This window comes from Silene latifolia, chromosome 6, assembly GCF_048544455.1.
Source record: "Silene latifolia isolate original U9 population chromosome 6, ASM4854445v1, whole genome shotgun sequence".
Lineage (NCBI taxonomy): Eukaryota > Viridiplantae > Streptophyta > Magnoliopsida > Caryophyllales > Caryophyllaceae > Silene > Silene latifolia.
Genome location: NC_133531.1, coordinates 58,963,271 through 58,969,966, shown reverse-complemented (window position 1 = coordinate 58,969,966; position 6,696 = coordinate 58,963,271). Strand labels below are relative to the sequence as shown.

The 6,696-nt window shown below is 35.6% G+C and overlaps 1 non-coding gene across 1 annotated transcript; it reads left to right on the top strand.

Moving 5' to 3' along the window:
• Positions 1 to 6,589: 6,589 nt before the first annotated feature.
• On the top strand, positions 6,590 to 6,696 carry LOC141588891 (small nucleolar RNA R71). The gene has a single exon (XR_012519857.1). It is a non-coding gene; the product is annotated as a small nucleolar RNA R71 (small nucleolar RNA).

Here is a 6,696-nt window from a genome sequence, read left to right as displayed (position 1 = left end):
TGCTGAAAAATTAGTTAGGATTCTAAGCTTTCTCTCTCATAACTTTCTCTCTCATCAAGATTGTGTAGTTAACTCCCTTTTTTAGTATCTTCTAATTTAAAAAAAAAAAAAACAAAAACGAAAAAAAAACAATATTTTTTTTTAAAATCACACAATATTACATAAATCAAATCTATGTCCAAGTTAATTACCCCAACCATCTTAGGACTCAAAAGATTTAGTCTTCACTAAATATTTGACAATAATTCAACTTGATATTATATAATTGCTCTTTAAACACTATTATTCATAATAATAAGAAAATAATTCCCAAAAAGTCATAAAAATTCAAAAATTTCAAAATCATAATTTTGTATATTCTGGAAAATTCCCAACATCCCAAAATATTAATAAAAATTTGCCTTTAGATAATTTTAATTTATTTCACAAATAAATTGTATAAGACATAATTTTAACCATTTAATTCCAAATTAAACATAAAATTATGCAATAAATCAAAATTAAAATTTTAAATATTCTAAACAAGTTTCTATAACCTTGAAATGACAAATTTTTAAGCCCAAAATTCGAATTTACAATTATGACTATTTAAAGTTGCTATTTATCAATTTTACAATATAAAAATCAATAATCATCCAAATCAAATGAAATTTGACATGCAACTTTATATCTGATGTTCATATCATATATACAACATTGGGAAAAAAATTTCATGCCATAAAATTTATTTTAGCTATTATTTGCTAAAATAGTCACTATTTATGTGATTTTTACATCTAAAAATCATAAATCATGCAAAATAAAACCATTTTATTTCAAAATTTACATACAGTGTGTAAGTATTGCATGTGACAAGATACTAAAATTTCATGGGCAGAGACGAAGTCTAACTCATTTTAGTGATTTAAGTGACATTTTATTCAATAAAATGTAATGAAAATACTAAAATCATTTTAAGAGCAATAAAATACCATAAATCATCAAAAATGACCTAAAATCAATTTAGGACCATAATGTTTAACATGCAAAAATTTTCGTGGCCTTTATCATCATAAATCACAAAATACAAGTTTTATATGTTAACATTTTAACTCGGAAAAACAAAACCGATTTTGCATGCAACAACTCTTGCTCTGATACCAATTGTAAGATTCATGAATCTCTTATTAGTGACTACTAATAACATAAAAAAAAACTTAGTTTAGTCATAAAACTAATTTAGATCTTATGCATGCAAAAACAAAAGAATAAAAGAGAAGAATCTATCATTCTTACAATGGAGGCCGAATAGGATATACTAATTGGACTCCTTCCAATTAGTCTTCTTAAGTAAAAATCCAAATGCTCCAAGTGAAAACCCCTAGATTCAATTATAGGATCTACTCCTTAAGGGATTGTACCAAGGTAATCCCTCTTAATGCATAAACTAATTTTGTTACTAGAAAATTAGTATATGTTCCTTTTAAAATTAACTAATACTCCCTCCGTACCACACCAAAGGTAACGTAGGGAAAAGTGGAGTATTTAAGAAAAAGTGGAAAAAGTAAGGGTAAAGAGGAAAAAAAATAGGTGGGGTATGTAATTGTGGGTTGATAGGTGGGGTATGTAATGGCATTTTGTGTAAATATCAAATAGGCATAAGGATAACTTGGTAATATTGTGGGCCAAATAAAGAATGTTACCTTTGGTGTGGTACGTCCGTTTATAGTAAGTGTTACCTTTGGTCTGGTACGGAGGGAGTATATATTATTACTACTAGTAGTAATAGGATCTAAATATTAGTATAGAAATGATGTTGATATTTTCTTTCTCTCTCAAAACAAGTTTAGAGAACTAAAATTTATTGTGGCATTAGAATGAATGAATGAATGAATGAGAAAAACAATTCTCATATTGTGTAGGGGAGAGAGGGGGTGCCGGCACCCTTGGGTCACACAAGGCCAATGCATGCTCCTCATTCCTAAAAATTGTTCTTCACAATGAAATGTAGGTTTTCATGCCTAAACCTAATAATCATTAGGTTGTCTTAAAACAATTAAGATAAAAGCAACATTGTCCCCCACTACATGGAGAAAACCGGTTCTCCATTTATAAAATGGAGTTCCATTTTAACTTTGTTATTTTGTCAATTGTAGTTGTGACATATGTGACATGTTACTAGACATATGTTCATGTAATGCATTTTTAACATATTAAAAATCATTACATAAAATAAATCACACGCAATGACATAGTTAACAATATATGATTACACATACTTAAAATGGACCATCAATTATGATTCACAACACCTTGAAATTATAATATATTATTCATTCTAATTATAATTGTTTCATAAACAATAATAAAACATCATCTATTTTAAAGGATTAATTAACTTGCATCATAATACAATTAATTAATTTATCAATTAAGAGTCTTACCCTATAGGCATGACCTTAAGGGATCAACTGATCACCACCGTCATACGACAGTAATGTTAAACTCTAGTCAGCCAACCATTACCGATTAATGTGGATCAGTTGATAATAAAATATTACTTTCCCTCTTATATTCTTATCAAGAGATTTAAATATGTGATCGCATTATTATCGAGGACACATACTCCAACAATGCCATGATGCAACTATCATTTATACAACCTAATGCATATGCTTCTACCAACTAGTATGCCATATAAGCTAAATGCAACTCCTACAATAACATTGGTGTAAACCGCATCAATCAAAATAAAGCCACATAGTCATTAACATAGAGAGGAAAAAGGAGATTGGAAAGATCATACCATGCGGTCTTCATGATCCTCATGTCTCGGATGTGGCGTAGTCGATCAATGTGAAAGAAGGACAAACAAACAAGTATATACAATTCTACACTATAAAGGAATGAACATGTTTTTGGTTTTTCAAATTTTTTCAATTTTTATGGTTTTTGATTTAAAAGTCAAGTTAGAATTTCCCATCCTCACACTAGTATGGGCATTGTCCTCAATGGCCAATACGATAGGAAATTATGCAAGCTAAATGTGAATGCATGATTTCTACACTAAAATGCAAGCTACATGTCATATATACAAATGATGCAAACTACACTATATATTATATGATGCATGAATTTATTTGTTGGAGAGCTAATTTAGATTAACTCCCAATGCTTGTGCTTGAACTTCTCCAAACCAAATGAGACACTATTTCTAGTGTAAAAATGGGGGAGTTCATGCACAAGTATGCAATGCATGAAACTAGTTTGTCATTTTGGATTTTTAAGAGTGGGAACAATATAAGACACCTCAATGGACCGAGGTGTAAACAATGATCAAGATTAAAAATTTAGAAAACAAGAGAAATAAACAAAGTTAGAGGAGGTGTAGGAGACTCACAATGGAATATGTGGCATCCTCCAAGAAGCTTGTCAATCCTCAATTGTCGCTCATGGCGACATCCCCGTCACTATCATCGCTATCATCATCATCTTCCTCATTATCATCATCATCATCTACCGCCATGGACCCGGAGGCTTCACCATTGGGTGAATTTGGTTGAGGAATTTGTGTTTTGTTGATGAGGGGATTGAGGGTTTTGAGGGTTTTGGGTGTGTGTTTGTGTTTTGAAAGAAGGAAATGAATTGGGGAAGGAGGGATTTTAATCCCGTGTTTTAGCAAGTCACCAGCAGGAGACGGGCGTCTTGGGTAGGAGACGCTCGGATCCTTAGTCAGTCAGCTGAGAAATTTCTAACCCGTGCTGAGACGCGCGGATTCTAAAGGAGACGGGCATATTTTTGCTGGAGACGAGCGTCTTCCTTTGGGGACGCTCGGATTCATAGGCAGTATGAAACTTCAATTTTTGAAAAAGTCAGGACGCGCAGATTGTTCCTGAGACGAGCGTCTTCTGGAATGAGACGGGCGTCTTCCTTGTGATCTGCCCAGATTTTAAAACAGTCCCATATTTTTAACTTCAGCTCTCCCAAGACGAGCGTCTTACAGCCCGGACGCTCGGATCATGCCCAAGACGAGCGCATTCCCTCTGGGACGCTCGAATCTTCTCCTATACCCACGGGTTTAGTTCCACCCGCGGGGATTCTTCATTTTCCATGTCATTTCTTCTTTATTCCTTTGTTCATCATTGTGGGTGCACTAAGAAGGCTCGGATAGCCTAGGCAATTGCTATCCCCACACTAGATCAAACACTACACATCAAGAAATATTAAAATACCTCCCTCACTTTCTCTCTTAATGATAATCTTGATCAAAGCATAAAAATGTAAATCCAAAATTGACAAAAATTCAATACAAAAAGTAAAATGCAAGTTAAAGGGTTAGAATATTTACAAATGGTGGTTTAGGGAGGACTCCACCAAACTCTCATTCTTGAATGAGATGTCAAGGGGGCATAGCCAAGGTGTTGTTGATGTTGCTCAACACCTTGTAGAAGTAGTCGAAGGCTTATTTATTTTCATTATAAAGATCTTCGATAGAGCTTTGCACATTGTGTTCTTCATGGTGGTGACTTGAGTCAAGTTGATCACCAAAGCCTTGGTCTAAGGTCATAGCATTACCAATGTAAGGATTGACTAATCCTTCAAATTCGTCATCCCATAGACCACATACTTCACTAGCTTGCTCCTCAATGATGTCATGAGTTGACAAGAGCAACTCCTCTTTCTTGTTGTCATGGCCAATGAGGCCTTCTTCCTTACTTGTCATGATTGGTGGTGAGCTATTCAAGCTCTCATCGTTTTTGAAATTTCCTTGCTCTCCGGATATAGTATCTTGAGGATTGTCCACTTTCTTCTTCCATATGGGTGGTGATTCTTTACCCATAGCTTGATATTTGCACTGAGATGCCAACTTCTTCCTATCACTTTCTCGGCTATAATGGTCGACCATGAAGCATGGCTCATGTAGTCGGGGAGCTCTCATTGTCTTGTCAAGATTAAAAGTGATTGTCTCATCCCCCACTTCAAGTGTAAGCTCTCCATGTTTCACATCGATTACCGCTCCCGCGGTGTGCAAGAAAGGTCTTCCTAAAATGATAGGAATGTTGGAATCCTCCTCCATGTCAACAATGACAAAGTCTACCGGGATGAAGAATTTGCCAATTCTTACGGGCACATCCTCCCATACCCCTAAAGGTGTCTTTGTTTATCGATCCACCATTTGAAGAGTAATGTTAGTGCACTTGAGTTCTCCCATTCCTAGCCTCTTGCATACCGAGTATGGCATGACACTTACACTTGCTCCAAGGTCACATAAAGCTTTGTTGATTGTAGTGTCGCCAATGGTGCATGGAATAGAGAAACTTCCCGGATCTTCGAGTTTTGGAGGTGAACTTCCTTGAAGAATAGCACTACTCACTTTAGTGAATGCAATAGTCTCTAGCTTCCGGATGGATTTCTTCTTGGTAAGAATGTCTTTCATGTACTTTGCATAGGCCGGAACATGATTGATCAATTCCGTGAATGGGATTGAGACTTCTAAGTTCTTCACAATCTCCATGAACTTTCCAAGTTGTTCGTCAAACTTAGGCTTAGCTTGACGACTTGGGAATGGAAGTCTAATCACAATAGGCTTTTTTTCTTAGCCTTTTCTTCATTCTTCTTCTTTGAAACTTCATTGGTGGTAGGATCTACCTCCTTAGAGTTCTCAACTCTTTACTTGTCACTAGCATCCACAATATCTTCATCAATTGGCTTTTTCGACCCTTCATATCTTGTACCACTCCTCAAATGGATGGCACTAACCGACTCATGTCTTGGGGGATTACTTTGAGGTGGTAATTGCCCCTTTTGTCTTTGAGAGCTAGAAGGTGCTAATTGAGACATTTGGGTTTCCAACATTTTGGTGTGGGCTAGTATGTTGTTGATGGTGATGTCTTTGGCTTGGCTATCTTTTTGCATTTGGGTGAAAAATTCTTGTTGGTTCTTTTGCATTTGGAGGACCGCTTTTTGAACATCAAAGCTTTTGTCATTGGATTGATTATATGAAGGTTGGTTTTCATAACCTTGGATTTGGTTGTAAAAGGGTCTTTGAGCTTGATTTCTCATTGGAGGTGGGGTGTATGTTGGTTGAGGGTTTTGAAAATTTTGGCTTTTGTATGAAAGATTGGGATGGAATTTGGTATTCTCATTGTAATAGTTAGAATAAGGGATGCCACTCTTGTATGCTTGGAAAGCATTAACTTGTTCACTTGTTCCCCTACATTCACTTTGGTCATGTCCCAAAGTTCCACAACTCTCACATACTCCACTTGGAATTGAGGATGATGCCACCATAGCATTAACATGTTGTTTGGGTGATTTGGAAGCTTCATCAAGCTTAGCCATGGCCTTCTCAAACTTCAAATTGATGGTGTCAATATGAGCACAAAGTTGAGCACCCAATTGAGTGATGAAATCTACCTCATGCTTTCCTCCTGTAGTAGCCTTTCGAGGCCTACTATATTGTGAATTATGAACCACCATTTCTTCAATTTTGGCCCATGTTTGATTGTCATCAAATTCGGTAAACATACCATTGGATCCCATGTTGAGGATGTTACGGGAGTATTCATATAGACCATTCCAAAATTGTTGCACAAGGAACCACTCGCTAAGTCCATAGTGTGGACAAGAATGACAAGTGTCCTTAAATCTCTCCCATGCTTCATACAATGATTCCTCATCCCTTTGTTTGAACCCGGTGATTTGGGCTCTCAACAT